Below are 17,593 nucleotides of genomic sequence, written 5' to 3' on the forward strand. Positions count from 1 at the left end.
GCCTCTGCCATAGTATGTTTGCCAGGGCTTTAGCTCCTAGAAACTCACTCCCACTTCTCTGAATCAGAGGCTGGTGTGCAGAGATTACATTTTTGGGTCACAGATGCTTAGCTGGCTGAGTTTCCCAGAGCTGGCAAAATTGGGAGTAGCCAAGGGGAAGCAGGGATGGGGATGACTTTGGCCTGAGCCAGTCCCTCTACCCGCTCCCACATGTGTCTCTGCAGGGCCTGAACAAAATGCTTCACTCCAGCCCCCACTCCTCCTCCTCTGTTCTCCCTTCCCCACAGCTATCCAAAGACTCAAGCCTAGAGTCAGCTGGCGGGCATTTGGGGTTCCTCAGCTGCCCTCCTGGCTGTATTTACTGGTCCTCTCTGTACCTGCCATCAGCTCCAGCCAGACCTGGTAACTCATTGCCCTGGTGATGCTGGACCTGTCCCTGCCTCTGCAGCAATGCTAAGAATCTCCCCTTTCTAGACTGCCCTTCGCCCCTATCTCTCCAAATCCTCCCCATCCCGCAAGCCTCTGCTTACTCTGCTGCCCCTGGGAGCCCTCTCAGATTATCTCCTGAGCTTACTGGGCGTGATCATCTTGCTGTACATAGTTCTTACCAAGGTTCACTGGCCTAACCACACCTCCCCCCAGCTATGAAAGTGGAGTCCTTCTTTAGCCCCTTTCTAGATTTTAGTTCAGACAACCCCACCCAAAACCACCACTCTGCATGAATGCACATATTTCACCATGGATGCTCCTGCAATGGACAGAGAGCTGCAGGATGACTTATAAGCTGAGGTGAGAGACCCCTCCCCCCTGGCTATCTGGGCAGGGGGTGGGGTGGGAAAGGAGAAGGAAGTGGGGGATGGGAGATGGAGCTGGGTCTCTTCACCTTCTCAGTAGCTCCCTGCTGGCAGCCCTTGCTCAGATTCGCCTAGCTCCAGGAGTAGTTCCCTGAGTCTAGAAAAAATAAAGTGTACATGACTGAGCAGGAGGCCGAGATTGGGCAGCCAGACTAGGGAGATGAAGCCTTTGTTCCTTGGACAGGCTCATCTGCCCTCCCCTCCCCTGGCCCAGGCCCCACTGTTGGCCTTGGCTCTGGGCTCAGCCCTCCCTCTTTCTCAGGGCTATTTTAAGATTCCAGGCCAAGGTCACAGAAATGTGGACTTCTAAGGGGCTGTCACCCCAGAGCAATGACTGAAGGAAGATTCCATGCTCTCAGCCACACATAGACACAACCTCCCCCACTCTCTCTGAATCACACCATGACTTCATGCCCTGCTGGCTAGGTGGCAGGGAGTAGACCCCAGCTGACTCCCCGTAAATGCTTGCCGGGCTTCCCAGAGGCACCCCCACGGTGGGTCCCTGGACCAAGGGGCTTCATTCTGCTTCTGTCTCCACACTGGTGAGGCAGGATGCTCAGAGATGACTCCATGCACCTGCCACCTTGTTTCAGTGGATCCTGGCCTCTCCACCCTTCCCTGCAGGAGCTGGTGAGTGTCCATCCTGCTGGGGAAGGGAGCGAAGCAGAGCAGGTGCAGCCAGGAGAGTCACTTCTGAGATACTCTCTCAGCACTGCGGCAAGTGCCCCCATTAACAAACACAAGGTTTCTCCTATGGCCTGTTCTTTCCACCTGAATTCTGCTATTCATTTTGTTCAGCAAGAACTCTGTTGGGAGGTTGGGTAAGGGGCTTATAATCAGATTTTTTTTGGATGGGGGAGCAAGAGGCACGCAAATAATTACTATTTAATTACTAAATAGTAAGAAATAATTACTGTTTAATTACTAAATAGTAAGAATTACTGTTTAATTACTAAATAGTAAGAAATAATTACTGTTTAATTACTAAATAGTAAGAAATAATTACTGTTTAATTCAATACCTGTTTATTGAACACCTACTATATCTGGTGTTGGGAGTGTGGGGACTAGGAAAAGGCTGGGCAGAGTCTAGCCTCTAGACCTGCGAGGAGGTGGCTAAGTCTATTATAGATCCTTCCTCTGGAAGTCAGGGAGTGTGTACCTGGCCCAGGGTGTATTCTCAGAAAGAGTGAATTAAGACTAGAATCACTGCCTAATAGCCAGAGGTGCCCGGGTTGCTGGGGTGCACAGCCCTGTTTGCATCACCAGCTGGAGGCCCTGCTGGCCTCCCTACTTGACTTTCTCACACTGTCTCTAACATTTCGGCCAGACATCGTTGCACTTCAAGTTGGGAGGATCGTGCAGGTCTTACAGTCCTCCAAGTCCCCAACATGGGGCCTGGGAGTCCAGTGGAGACTCAGTGATGCCCCGTAGTTATTGGCCCAGAGTGTTGTGTTTTGAAATAGTTGATTTTTTTAAATTAAGAAACTTTATTATTTAGAGCAGTTTTAAGTTTATAGAGAAATTGAGCAGAAACTACAGAGAGTCCTTACAACATATCCCTTTTCTATACCCTCCCTCGCCCTGTTTCTCCTATTATTACCATCTGGCATTAGTGTGGCACATTTGTTATAATCGATGATGCAATACTGACACATTGTTGTTAACTAAAGTCCATCATCCACTGGGTGCAGTGGCTCATGCCTGTAATCCCAGCACTTTGGGAGGCTGAGGCAGGTGGATCACCTGAGGTCAGGAGTTCGTGACCAGCCTGGCCAACATGGTGAAACCCCGTCTCTACTAAAAATACAAAAATTAGCCAGGTGTGGTGCTGCAGGCCTATAGCCCCAGCTACTTGGGAGGCTGAGGCAGGAAAATCGCTTGAACCCAGGAGTTGGTGGTTGCAGTGAGCCAAGATCGTACCATTGCACTCCAGCCTGGGTGACAAAGCAAGACTCCACCTCAAAAAATAAAAAATAAAATAAAGTCAATCATCAGCCATTTACACTGGAGTTCACTGTCTGTGTTGTACCATTTTATGGGTTTTGACAAATGCCTAATGTCATCTATCCACCTTTACAGTATCATGCAGAATAGTTCCACTGCCTTAAAAATCCTTTGTACTCTGTCTATTCATCCCTTCCTCCCCCAGCCCCTGGCAACCACTGATCTTTTTACTGTTTCCATAGTTGTGTCTTTTCCAGAATGTCATATAGTTGGAATCAGACAGTATGTAGCCTTTTCCAATTGCCGTCTTTCACCTGCTTTCATGTTTTTTAGAAATATGAATTTAAGTTTCCTCTATATCTTTCTGTAGCTTGATCGCTCATTTCTTTTTGTCGCTGAATTATGTTCTGGTGTCTGGATGTTCCACAGTTTATTTATCCACTCAGCTACTGAAGGACAGCCTGGTTGCTTCCGGTTGTTGGCAATTATGAATAAAGCTGCTATAAACATTTGTGTGCAGGTTTTTGTGGGGATCTAAGTTTTCAAATCGTTCGGTAAATACCTGAGAGTGTGATTGCTGGAGTCTATGGTAAGCCTGTGTTTAGCTTTGTATGCAACTGCCAAACTGTCTTCCTCGGTGGCTGTACCATTTTGCATTCCAAGGGTGGTTGATTTTAATATTGGAGATAAATCAAACTGCAACCCATCAAACATAGCCTCTGAAGGATCCTGGGAGGAGCAGCTACGGCCTCCCTGTCACTGCAGACTCTCAGCTGAACAACCTCCAGGCCTCTCAGGACTGAGGCTGGCCCACCTGCTGTGAAAACTCAACACACCAGGCTTCGTTCTCACCAATCACTGGGCTCCCACTAGTCCCAGAATTACTTTCTCCAGGAATGCGGTCAGCTATCATTTTTGTGTCTGCCCCATGCAAGGCACTGAGGACTGAGCAATAAGCACAGTGCTCAGTGTCCTCCACCTGCCACCATGGAACTCACCTCCCAGAGAAAAGCCAGCCTTGCTGGCCCCAGCTAAGGTCCTGCACCAAGTGTTTCTCCTTGTTCTCTTTATTTAATTCTTGCTTCAACCTTGTGAAATAGGATGCAAGTAGCATTATTATGCCCCGTTTGCTGGTAAAAATCTGATGCAGAGAGAGGTCAAGTCACTCACCCAGTGTCACACAGCTGGTCGATGGCAGGGCCAGGCTGCCTCTGAACCACGAAGCATTATGGCCTCTTGGGAGCTACAGACCCTGCCACAGGACCCATGACCTGGCCGTCTTCCCAGCCACAGATGCTCACTGAGGGTGGCCGTGTGCTCATCTTCCACCTGCTGGAAGGTCAGAGGAAGCAAAGCACAGCCTGTCCCTACCCACTTCTTCAAGGCGAGTGTGTGTAGGTCCTGGGTAGGGAGTTTGGGAATCTGACTTCTGCTCTTGTCTTTAGTGTGCTCAAGGCAAGGTATTTGGCCCCACTGGGCTTCCGTGGCCTTGGTTGTAAAGTGAGAGATTTGTACGACTCCCCCGAGCATGGGACTTTTTCCCCCGAAAAGAGACTCCAAGAAGAACAACACCAATTTTGTGTCACATGCTGATTATAAGTGCTGTGCCAGAGAAAGGTTAGTGCAGATTGGATGGTGGGGGGAAGATGTCATGAATTTGCCTCAACTTTCAAGGCCTCTCTACAAAGGCTGCTGAGAGGAGAGGTCTTTAGCAATAGGCAAAAAGGCCATGGACAGCAAGGCTGTGTCTGCAATGGGCTCTGCACTGTGCTCAGCTCAGGGCCTGCCTCTCTGGGGTGCCTAGGGCCTCCCATGCACTTTGAAGCCCATGGTTATTGTTTCATTCTAGGCACAAAATCCCACTGTCCCCAAACCATCCTGTCTAGTGGCTGGTCCCTTCTGAATGACATTATGCAGGCTAAATTTCATAGTAAACTCACAAGTCACACAGGTACAGTTGCAAAGGGCCTCCGAGTTCATGGGCTTGGTTTGAGCACTGCTTCAGTGTCTGCTAGCTGGATGGCGCTAAGACAGTTGCTCAACTCCTCTGTGCCTCCATCATCTTGTCTATAACACTCCTGCAAGGAGTTGGCAGGCAGGACTCACACCTTTTCATATCTGCATCCCCAGCAGGTACTCAACAAATGTGTTGAATCTATTCTACCTACCTGATACATACATGGGAAAATACTTCTTTAATCATAAACCATCATATAATTAATATCAATGGTAATGTTAAGATTAGTATTAATGTTGTTACTTATAGAGTCTTCATTCACACTCAGTCTTCTTGCTCCTGATAATCCCAGGCAGTCTGGAGGTGGGGGCATGAGTGGCCACACAGTCACAGACAGACATTGCACTCCCATCTTCCCAGCATCTGCCCACACCCAAGGCAGAGAGAAGAGGGACCGATGAGGATATGGAGAGAAAAGGATGTCGGGAAAAGCCTTGGCAAACAGCACTCTGGTCAAGGGCCAAGTGTTTCTCCCCACAACAGCAGGCTGCAGCCAGAGCCCCTCCACTCCACTCCCTGAATGCTGCTTCCATTTCTTGCCTGTGGGGAAGAGCCAGGAGCATCTGTCCCACAGAGGCCAGCCCTTGACAGACAGCACTGGCTGGTCACCGAGCCAAGGACTGGAGAGACAGAGCTTGGATGATGCCCTCCTGCCCCTTTCCAGCCATTTTTGGAGATTTGAGAAAACAAGTCATTAGTCTTGAGTATTCCTTAATGATCTAATGAGAGCAAGGCGAGCCAGGTCGTCGGGATTGAGAGCACCCAGGTCAGGGCCCGGGAAGGCACCTGAAATGATTAAGAACCTTGTTCTGGCTGCAGAGGCATGAACTCATGCCGTATCTATCCAGAGGCGAGGGGCATCTGGAAGGATGGGTGGGGGAGAGGCAGTAACTGCTAACTTGGAAGGTCACTAGCTAATTTCACATTCTTAAAATCGAATCATAATTTTATTTTCCTAAGTTGGAAGAACCTTTGAGACCACCCCTTGTTTTGCAGATGGGAAGACAGAGGGGACGAGGCTTGTCCAGAACTCCTGTCAGTCTCCCCCTGTCTCCAAGGCCTGGATTTTTTCTTTTTTACTTGTAACATTATTTTTTAGGCTTAAAGTACATTCCAAGAAAAAAAATCCAGGGCATAGAAAAAAATTACCCATGCTATTTATTCACTCTCACTTGGAGAAGCTGTTAGCGCTAATGACCTTTCCAAATTAATAAAATCTGTAAATGCTCAATTGTTTATTGCACACATTGAGTTACACCTCTAAGTGACTGGAGGGAACTGAACATCCGCCTGGAATATTTAGCTCCAGGGCACTGCAGCCAGCAGTCATGCTTTGTGCCCTAGGCAGGGAAGCTATGGTTAGAATTCCCTGAGAAAGGAGGCAAGGCAATCTGGCAGCCGTGGTATGCTCAGCCCTGAGCTATAGCCTGTAGTAGACAAAAAATGTTAGCAGTAATCATTGCTCAGGGTTCCTTTCAGGGACTTATTAGAAGAGACCAGATTTTCAGACAGGAACATAGAATAGTACCTAAGCAAGTGATTGATTACAGGCTGTGGCATTCAGAGAAAGTACAACTGGGAGGGATCTGGAAGGCGTGATGAGGGAGGTGGACTTTGATGTGGACCCAGTAGAAAGAGCAAGACTAGGTCAGATGGTGGGCACAGGAAGGGGCTTTCTAGGCAGGGGCCATGAGGTGAACAAAGGGTAACAATGAGAGTGTAATAAGAGCCCAGGTTCCCAGTGGGGAGAGCAGGCAGGAGACACAGGGATAGGACTGGTTAAGCGGAAGGAGGCTGAGTTCTGGAAGGTGATGGTGTTTGGATTTCAAGAGGTGGGAACAGGAGAATCCTGTCTCTCAATTCTCAGACCGCTCTCTCTGTCTGAGGCCACATTGCACAAACACCATGCTTACGAGCCATGGGCTCTGATAGTGTTTGACTGTGTCCCCACCCAAATCTCATCTTGAATTGTAACTCCCGTAATTCCCAAATTCTGTGGGAGGGACCCAGTGGGAGATAATTGAATCATGGGTCCAGATTCCCCTATACCTCTCTTGTGGTAGCAAGTGAGTTCTCACGAGATCTGATGGTTTTATAAAGGGGCTTTTCCTCCTCTTCACTCTGTACTTCTCCTTGCTGCCACTATGTGAAGAAGGATGTGTTTGCTTCCCCCTCCACCATGATTGTAAGTTTCCTGAGGCCTCCCCAGCCATGCAGAACTGTGAGTCAATTAAACCTCTCTCCTTTATAAATTACCCAGTCTCGGGCATGTCTTTATTATCAGTGTGAGAATAGACTAATACAAGCTCCCTGGCCAGTCACACTGTCCACTGTGTCCTTTGGTCCTAGTGAGTCTCCCTGTCCAAGCTTGTGAATGACACAGGCCACTCTAGCTTCCAAAATGAAGATGGACTGAAGTCTTGCAGAGAAACAGTGTGGAGGTGTATGCTGTGCTATTGTTGCAGGGTGATTTTTATTTTAACCATTTGTTAAGTGTGTGATTCATTGAGAACATTCACACCGTTGTGCAATCACCACCATCCATCCTAGAACTTTTTCATCTTTTCAAACGAAGCTCTATCCTCATTAAACAATAACTCCTCATTCTCCTTTCCCTGCCCAGCCCTGGCAACCACCATTCTACTTCCTGTCTTTTTTTTTTTTTTTGAGGTGGAGTCTTGCCCTGTTGCCCAGGTTGGAGTGCAGTGGCACCATCTCGACTCACTGCAAGCTCCACCGAGTAGCTGGGACTACAGGCGCCCACCACCACGCCCTGCTAAATTTTTGTGTGTGTTTATTTTTAGTAGAGACAGGGTTTCACCGTGTTAGCCAGGATGGTCTCGATCTCCTGACCTCATGATCTGCCTGCCTCGGCCTCCCAAAGTGCTGGGATTACAAGCATGAGCCACCACGCCTAGCCTTCTACTTCCTGTGGAATCATACAGTATTTGTGTTTTTGTGACTGACTTGTTTCACTTAGCATAATGGGCTGGAGGTTCATCCATGCTGTAGCCTGTATCAGAATTTCCTTCCACTTTAAGGCTAAATAAAATTCTTCTGCATGTATATACCACATTTGTTTATCCATTCTTCTTCCTATAGACGTTTGGCTTGCCTCCGTCTTTTGGCTATTGTGAACAATGCTGATGGACGTGGATGTACAGATATCTGCCCCAGACCCTTGCAGGAGGATTGAGCTTCTTAAAAACAAAATGCTTCTAGCTTTCAAATGATCAGGGCTGATCTGCCAGCCCTTGCTGCTAAGGCTCCACAAAGAGCAGATTGCCAGCTTGCCATTGCTTGTGTGCTAAGACCCTCCTCTCTTGAGCAGAGCTGCACAGTATCCTCTGCCAGGGACACAGATCGAAGCTGGCCTCTCGCACCCACCCCTTTCCCCATTCCGAGCTAGGCTGCTCAGTCTGCGTTTGGCCAGTGTCAAGGCCTCTTTGCCTTCACTTCTTATCCTGAAGTGCATCAGTCATGTCGAATTTGTCCCTCACTGAGGTAGCAAATGCTTTGTGCCCTTGCTTGGTAAGTTCTTTCCCCCACCTTTGAAAATGGATTTAGCCACGATTGTAAAAGCCAAGTAAAATCACTCATGAACAGTCTCCCCTGCTGTCCAAGGAGCTCCCCACTTCCCAACTCCCTCCAAAAATCCACGTATGCATCAGCAGAACTAAAGGGCATCCTGTCTTGAAGCATCACTGCCTCTGGGCGTTAATTGCCCAGACTCACATTACAACACATTACAGTGGTGACACACTCAAGCGAAATGCAGGAGAATTCACAGTTCAGGTTAGCGTTGTCATTAACTCAAGTCTTTGGTGTCAACTCCCTCCCGCCCCGAACGTTCCTGCCTGGCCTCACAGTCAACCTCCACGATGCATTTTCTGGCCTTTGTTGGTTTGTGTCAGCTCTTGAACATTATTTAAATGTAGTTTGGGGTCCATGAATGCAATTACCATTGTGTTATTATTCAGAGCCAGATTGTTAAGATGCAGGCAGCTGTACAAGGAGATGCCCTGTGCTGTGAGGTCCAATTTAGGAAGGCCTTCCGAGCTGCACGCGCAGGGTTGCTAGGCAACCCCATGCTACAGAAGTGGAGGCCTCACTCCGGAGTGGGAAGAAGCCGGGGCGCCTTCAGGGAATTGGAGGCAGTGGTCAATCTGAGACTGGCACAGCGCCGGGGAGGGAGAGGGAGGCGGCGTGGGCCGAGCCCACGGGCCTGGAGGGGTGGGATCCTGCGAAGAGCGAGGGGCGCCCACCCAACTAGCATGCGGTGTGCCTGGGGAGGGGAGAGTGCTGCTGGGAGTGAGAACACAGAGAAGGTGCAGAAGCCTGAGGTCGGCCAGGAAACTGCTGAGGATACCCAGAGCAGATGCTAATATGATTCTCCGTCCCTTTCTTCTCTTTGCAGGAAATGAGCAGATTTGCAGAAAAACTGGTGTCCTGAAATTTAAAACTAAGGCGTCGGTGCTTGTGAGTATGAATTTTGCTTTTTTTAGTTCTGTGGCTTAACAATGTTCCTGGGAAGTAGTTGGATTTCCCTGTTAGAGGAAAAGAGCATGACCTGGATGGGATCGACTTTTGGTTCTTCTTCTGGAAGGTTCCTCCCTCAGGGTGGGGCTGAACCCAGGAATGTAAGGCATTGAGTTGAAGGAGGGTGGTTTGAACCCTGGCTCTGCCCTCTAAGTGGAGAATGTTCCCACTGGCTCGTGAAAGAGTCACTCCCTTGACTTGATTGCTGTGCGGGAGAGCAGGACTCTAGAAAAAAGAGAAATGTGCTTTTATTTTTTACTTGGGGCCACAAACAGTTTGTACAATTCTAAGTTTGCTGCTAGGTTGACCCCCTATTCAGAACAGTAAATTCTCATAGAGGCCATTTAACAGTATGTTAAACTAAGTGCAGTCACAGGAACCAATCCATTAATCAATCTGAGAATGTCATTAATCACCAGGTGCCAGGCAGCACCTGGAGGTTCTGGGAAATCCACGAGAAGCAGCAGGCATTGGCTCTGTTTTGGAGGAGCTTTCAGTCCAGTGTGGGAAGAGAAGACACCTGCACATGAGACAAAGAACTTTATGGCCAGGTGTGTGCGCCAGCTCTGGCTGGCATGGCCCGGGCAGAAATGCTGGGGATGGGAAATGGTTAGGGAAGACTTCCTGGAGAAGGAGAGGCTTGAACTGGACTGATGGAGGAGGGAGGCCATAGAAGGAATGGGTGGATGCCTACGTGGAGGATGGCATAGGCATGGGTCTGAGGGTGAGAGGGGAGAAGATGCTGGTGAGGCTGGACAGGGCCGGGTGCTGGAGGGCTTGGCATGGCTTTAGGAATGATCTAGATGCAAAGAATCAGGATGGAATAAAGGATTCTTCACCTATGTGAATAAAATTTAGTTTCTGCCAGTTTCTCCGCCACTCTATGACATGAAAATGACTGCATAAATTTTTCACAAACTTGAGGTTGTACTGGAGATCAGTCTATACACTGAGTGGATTACAGGAAATCTACATTGGAGATATTCCCTTTGTCTCAGAGAGAGAGAGAGAGAGAGAATAAGACACACACACACACACAGAGAGAGAGAGAGAGAGAAACTTCTCCAGACAGCTGCAGCCAAGGGCCACCAGAGCCCTGTGAGGCCACTAATGGGACCACATCCTGAGCTCCTGGTGGACAGTCACCAATACAGCACTCCCAATGGTCCGCTTGCTTTTCCCCAGAACTGCTTCTCACACAGGGAGCTCTAGGTACTGTGCTGGGATTTATTTATTTAATGATGATTAATTAATATTTGTCCCAAGCAAGCAGGAGAAGGTAGCTAGTTCTAAATCTCCATAACAACAGCCAGTATTCACATTGCATGACCAGTTCACAGCACACTTGATGGTACTGCCTCATAGGTGTTTTACAAAGGCTCTGTCCAGTATTCCCGTTTTGCAGATGAAGAAACTGAGGCTCAGAATCGTTCAATATTTGCTCTAGTTTGCTCTGCTAGTAAGTGGTAGAGCTGCCTAAGACGTCCACACTGACTTTCCACTGCACATAACTGGACATCGCTCTGATTATGCAACAGGCCCTTTTGGCTCAGCCCTTGCCTCCTGCTTATTCATCCTGGGGAAGAAGAGTAATTGTTGTGCTGCCCCATGGGGTCCGGTTGTCGGAACTCTCTCTGTTCTGGATGTTCGTGTTTTGCTGTTGCTGGCTTTCGTGGGCTGTATAATGTCAGACTGGTGGTCTTCGGCAAGGCAGGAAGGTGGTTATGGTGCTGCCTTCAAGGAGGAAGGCTCATGTGCGCTTCCAACTCCTAGGACCACCCTCTGAAAAGATGCTGGAGGGCTTCATTTTGAGCCACTGGTGACTGACTTAGGTTGGGCTTCCTAGAAGCAGAGCCTGAGTCAGGTTTCAGTGGGATGTGATGCATCCAGGGAGAGCTCTTAGGAAACCCTTGTCAAGGAGAGAGGGAAGCTGGATAAAGAAGCAAGAGCTGAGTGAGAATGTGGTCTCAGGGCAGGTCTCCCTGGGTCTGGTCCACGTCAACTGCACTACAGTGATGTCTGACTTGGAGGCAGGGGGCAGGGCTTGTGTGTCCCCTTGTTTGTCAGCAGCTGCCCCCAGAGTATAGCTGGTGGTGCAGCCTCCAAAGCATCACCTTAACCAAGAGTAAGGATCCAAGAATGTCATGAGTGAAAGCTGTGTGCCACACTCAGCAGCTGGGGACTGGGCACCCCCAGCACGTACAGAGACCTGGACAGAGCATCAGTTGCTTTTATTCTCATGCCTGCGAGCACCACTATTGTCAAGACAGCCACATGTCATTTTCACTGACCTGGCAGTAATTTTCATTGCAGTAAGGTTGTATTTTGGGAGTATAAGTATTAAAATAGAAATCAATACCGAAGTCTGTTTTTTTAACTGAAAATAGCGTGTGCTTTTTTAACTGGAATTTTATTCTTAATAGACACTATCGTCTCATGGCTCTAAATTCAAAAGTACCAGAAGGTATATTGTAAAAAGTCTCCTCTCTACCTCTGGCCTCAAGCAGGCTCCTATCCTAGAGACAACCAATATTGCCAGAGTTTTGTGTTACTTTCCGATGATAGTCTGCACCCAACAACACTGTGGTTTAGATTCCAAAATTTTGGTGAATCTGATGCAGTATAGAAAGGTGCCACCTTCTTGGGTCTTTAGAGTCAGCAGTAGGGGTTATTCCAGAAGGAACTGAACTGAAATAGGCCTTTTCTTTGGAGAGGGAGCAATTAATAGCCTGATTCAGCTCTCAGTGGAATGTTTAAAATGCATAAGAACTTTACAAACGTTTTCAAACTCTTTAGAGTTACTATATAAACAATTGATACAGGAATTGTAAATTACTTTTACTTCTAAATTTTTGTTTGTTTGTTTGTTTTTGTTTTTGTTTTTGAGACGGAGTCTTGCTCTGTAGCCCAGGCTGGAGTGCAGTGGCTCAATCTTGGCTCACTGCAAGCTCCGCCTCCTGGGTTCACGCCATTCTCCTGCCTCAGCCTCCCGAGTAGCTGGGACTATAGGCGCCCGCCACCACGCCCGGCTAATTTTTTGTATTTTTAATAGAGACAGGGTTTCACCGTGTTAGCCAGGATGGTCTCGATCTCCTGACCTCATGATCCACCTGTCTCGGCCTCCCAAAGTGCTGGGATTACAAGCGTGAGCCACCGCGCCCGGCCTATTACTTTTACTTCTAATTGCAAATAATAAATTATTTTTATTTCTAATTGCAAATAATAATTATTATTTAAAGCAAATTATACATACAATTTAAATTATTATTTAAAGCAAATTATTTGAGATACTGCGTGACAGCCCCTGGAATCCCCAAATATTTGAAATAATTTAAAATTTCACTAACTTCACTATTTAGTGCGAATTATTGAGGTCTCCCTGCATTTATCATCTGATGCCATTTGCATGTCATGTATTCTGTTTCCAAAGTGCATTTCGATTTCCTGCATTGTCGAGCACCATGTGAATTTTCACTGTGGTTTCCTTTTATGAAGTGACTTGACTATAATTTGGAGGTACTTTCTCAACATAGGATCTGGTCCAAGATGGAATGGGTTCTTTTGGTGGTAAGCCCCCTCTGGTAGAAGGGGCTGAAACAGGAGCTAGGTCATCTGTCAGCACAGTTACACAGCTGATCCACACTGCCTGACAGCAGGCTTAGAAGATGTCTAAGGTCCTGTCATAGCTGAGTCTCCTCTGTACATCTTTGGTATCATCATGGCCTTTAAAGGCCATTTACCTCACTTGAATTCCAGGCTGTGGGGCTCACACTGGGCACTTATCTTCTGAAGTTTGGTCTTGAAGGCTCTGTTCAATGCTTGTATACATTTTCCAAATTGAGCTTATTTTGTAATCGTGTAGGCCTGGCAGATACGTTTTTCTCTTGCAAGCAAGCTCCCTTCTTTCAGTTCTCCTTCATGTTTACACTCTCTCTCAGGTTACAAGAAAATCCTCTAACTTGTTCATGACCTGTTCCAGCCCAAGACAGATTTTGGTGGCACCCCCATGAGGCAATGAAAAAAAAAATCTCATTTCCGTTCAAGAAATAGAATCATTATCTTGATTGAAATAATATCTTTCCTCAACCTGCAACCAGATAAAGCATCAAATTGGTGGAGTTTCCTTATCACTGCACAGAGTTTGCAGGACACAGAATAATGGCCTGTCAGCTGCCTCTGGTGGGGTGGGTTCTGTAATACAGAGCCTGCAGCTCCTGGCCTGGTTTGGATTATACCATGTCTGGTGCAATGTAAAATAATTCAATTAATGGCAAATATCATCATATTAAAAGGAGAAGGTAGCATAGACCCTAAAACAGAGTAAGCAATAAATGCAGCTACTGTAGTGGTTGTTTTTATTAGGCACATCTAACGTGCATAGGCAATTGTGGGGGTGGCTGAAGCCTACAGATGTTTATGTCCTTTAAGGATGTGAGTACTTTGGAACCTGCAACCCCTACTAGGCCTAAGATTCCAGGGCTTCAGTGGGAGTAAGGGGGTGACTGGGCTTGAGAAGGTGGACCAGGTCCTAGTTTTGGGTAGCAAACAGGACAGCTAGAGGCCAACAAGCCGATATATTTGGGAAGGAGCTGAAAGAGCTGTGGGTGGGGAGGCAGGGGGTCTGGGTTCCAGTCCTGATTTGCCATCATTGTCATGCAGCTTTGGGCTCTTGGGGCCTCAGTCACCTCTTTGTTCAGAAAGGATAACATGGGGGTATCAGGAGAAGGAGGTGAGGCAATGTTTGTGCAAAGCCCAGGATACTGGCTGTACCTTGATCCTTCCTGTCCCTCGTCCACTGAGTGGGGAGGCTCTGCTACAGCCCAGGCAGGTCTGGCCACATGGTAAAATGCTGATCCCACGCTCGTTTCTTATGCACTGCTCAGCTCACAGTCACTCCTCCATGGAAATTTTCCTTAGCCTTAGAGAGCAAGGGGATAGAGTGTCATATAAACAGCATTAGCTCAGAGTGCAGTCCAGTCCAGTCCTCGTTACCTGCTTGCCCCATGGCTTGGCCTCAGTTCCCTCTTCTATGAAATAAAGGGGTGACTCAAGGATCTCAGTGACTTACCTTTCGAAGCAACTACTCTGTAACAGGCACTATTTCAACCATTTTACGTTTATTAATTAACAATCCTCACAACAGTCCTATGTGTTAGAAACTTATACTATCTGCTTTTTACAAGTGAAAAGTAACAGAGAGGTTAAGTAACTTGTCCAAGGTCACACAGCCAGTAAGTGCTAGAATTGGAATCTGAAGCCAAGCAATCTGGTTAGAAAACTTAAAATGAACTGCATCAGGACTAAATAATACCATCCAAACAACCTGGCTTTCATCAGACCCTAAACCATAATCCTATTATAGAGAGAAGCAGTAATAATAATTATATCTTTGTGATGTTCTAGGAGGCTGTAGAGATTGTTCCTATACCTGGTGGGAGGTTGAATGATATTCTGACTAAGATACCTGATCCTGGTAGCTCAGATCTCTTGCCATGGATCCTGTAAAAGTGTTGCTAGCTGTATATACTCTGTAGAACACCAAGGTATGCAGGCCTTGCCCTCCCACTTACTTGCCTTCGTCTGGCCCACCCCCCATCACCCTGCAGAGCCCTCCTGGGCCCTTGGGGCTGTGCTGTCTGCCAAGACTTCCCCAGAGAAGGAAACCATCCCTCCCAAACACCACCCATGCCTGCTTCATTTCCCTCTCTCCCCAGGCATGGCATAAGTGACGTGAAAGCTTCTATCTCCAGACCCTTGTCTTCAAGAGGAGTGCTGGCCTGTCATTGAGCGTGCCTGATTACCATGGTAATCACCAGCGAATGGCGTGATTTTATAATATATTTCCATCTGAAATATGAACAGGTGTGCTGGGGAAATCAACATTTATCAACAAGATAGGTCTAGGGAGATTAATATTGAATTTAGGATTGCTCAAGGAAATGGAAGGAAGGAAGGAGGGAGGGAGGGAGTGAGGAAGGAAGGAGGGGAGGAAGGAAGGAGGGAGGGAAGGAAGGAAGGAAGGAAGGAAGGAAGGAAGGAAGGAAGGAAGGAAGGAAGGAAGGAAGGAAGGAAGGAAGGAAGGAAGGAGAAATATCTTCCTTGCAGGGAAGGAAGGAAGGAGAAGGGAAGGGAGGAGGGAGGGAGGGAGGGAGGAAGGAAGGAAGGAAGGAAGGAAGGAAGGAAGGAAGGAAGGAAGGAAGGAAGGAAGGAAGGAGAAATATCTTCCTTGCAGGGAAGGAAGGAAGGGAGGGAGGGAGGAATATCTTCCTTGCAGGGAGGGAGGGAGGGAAGGAAGGAAGGAAAGAAGGAAGAAAGGAAGGAAGGAAGGAGAAATATCTTCCTTGCAAGGAAGGAAGGAAGGAGAAATATCTTCCTTGCAGGGAAGGAAGGAAGGGAGGGAGGGAGGAATATCTTCCTTGCAGGGAAGGAAGGAAGGAAGGAAGGAAGGAAGGAAGGAAGGAAGGAAGGAAGGAAGGAAGGAAGGAAGGAAAGAAGGAAGGAAGGAAGGAAGGAAGGAGAAAGGAAAGGAAGGAGAAATATCTTCCTTGCAGTCAAGGGCATTCCAGCCTGACTTCTGACCACTCCCCCAAGGAAGGGAAGGAAGGGAGGGAGGGAGGAATATCTTCCTTGCAGGCAGGCAGGCAGGCAGGCAGGCAGGAGGGAAGGAAGGAAGGAGAGAGAAATATCTTCCTTGCAGTTGAGGGCATTCCAGCCTGACTTCTGACCACTCCCCCAACAGATGCTCCTTTCCTGTCCCTCCCGAGATGGTCTCCCACCCTGGCTTCCAAGCTTGTCACTCACATTCCTCCTGGCTCTTCCCTTTTCTCTCTCCTTCCCGGTGCTTAACTACCTGTCCAATCCCACCAGCCCTGGGAAGCCCACCCAGCCCCCAGGAATCTCTGCCTCCTTGACCACCTGCAGCACCCACATTCCCCACATCCAGCGTAGGAGAGTCTTTCTCCACAGCTGGCTGGAAGGCCCCCAAGTGACTTGCATTCATCTGCTGTGTAATTCAGCCACCAGGCACAAGCCTTGCTCAGCCATTCAGGATCCCTTATTGGTTGGGGACTCTGGTCCCACGCACTGTCCTCAGAAAAGACAAGCCTCTGTTGAGCTAAGAACTTCTCTATTTACCTAGGGCCCCAGTTGAAGACATCACCAGGACAACCTCTGGGTGGCTCTAGAGCAGAGCACCACAGCCAGATTGGTTTGTTCCTGCTGGAGAAATGGAATTATCTGCATTGTGGTATTTCTTCCAGAGGTAAAGGCAGCAGAGGGCATCCAAGGAAATGGCAAGGCAGTTTGATCTTTAAGCCTAGTGGTCCCTGGCATTGTTCCCTCCACCCACTTCAAAATCAATGGGTATGAGAAGCCACACTCGTAGGGCAAGGAGGGGTCTTCCTGCTGCTCAATGGCCACCCTTGGTGGGGGAAAGGTAGGGCCCCGGAAGAGGCAGCCTTGCCCAGAGGGCCCTGGCACAATGGGACACATGATGGGCTCCACTGCTTTGCCCTGGATCTGTCAGCGTCTCAGACACAGAGCAGGCCAGGGTTTTTCTGTCATTGCAAGCAGGAGAACAGAATGGACCTGATAGAGGCTTCCACATGAAAGGCCTTCGTCTTTACTTTCAAGTAGACAATGCATCAGAGAAGTTGCCAGACCCGCTCTGACGATGCGACAGGCATCAGCTAATATTTTGATTTTAATAGAATGAATAATAAAGAGCCCCAAGTGTCTCTCAGAACTAATTTTGAAGAACATATTCTGCCACATGTCCCTCTAGTTGGATCAGGCTCCTAAAGAGATCATAACAAAAGGTTTAAACCAAAAAAAAGAAAGAAAGGTATTCCTCCACCAACTTTTCTCTCTTTTAATTTCCTTCTTGTAATGCTTCTCACAGAACAGTAACTTATGAAAGGATGAAATGAAGTTGGAACAAGAAGCAGCAGGCAGAAGAGGCCCGACGTGGCAGCCCTTGCTTTTGTTCTGCAGTGTGAATGGCTTTGCGGCAGATGCCCTCCCTGAGATGCCCTCCCTGAGCATGGCAATGTGGGGCCTCCCGGGCAGACAAGTACCAAATACATTTAAGGGAGAGGGCACTGCCTCCCTCCACAGGGGTCCGCATGAGTCAGGAGCCTGGCAGGAAACAGGTGGCAAACTCCAGTTTGTAGACAATTTGGAGAGTTGAGTTCAAAGGCCAGTGCCAGGTGCAGGGAACTCTCAAGACCCAGTGCAGT

At 48.0% G+C, this 17,593-nt stretch overlaps 1 protein-coding gene across 8 annotated transcripts in view; it reads left to right on the top strand.

Moving 5' to 3' along the window:
• Positions 1-17,593, top strand: part of LOC105489374 (zinc finger and BTB domain containing 7C) — a 383,672-nt gene that overhangs the window by 216,285 nt on the left and 149,794 nt on the right. For 5 of the 8 annotated variants that reach the window (XM_071085396.1, XM_011754127.2, XM_011754128.3 and 2 more), the window contains one exon: positions 9,235-9,296. The gene's annotated coding sequence lies outside the window, so the exon portion shown is untranslated. Of the gene's footprint in view, positions 1-9,234; positions 9,297-9,775; positions 9,908-15,070; positions 15,162-17,593 lie in introns of all 8 variants that reach the window. The other 3 variants (XM_071085400.1, XM_071085399.1, XM_071085398.1) reach the window with 2 other exon arrangements.

Source organism: Macaca nemestrina, chromosome 19 (genome assembly GCF_043159975.1).
Source record: "Macaca nemestrina isolate mMacNem1 chromosome 19, mMacNem.hap1, whole genome shotgun sequence".
Lineage (NCBI taxonomy): Eukaryota > Metazoa > Chordata > Mammalia > Primates > Cercopithecidae > Macaca > Macaca nemestrina.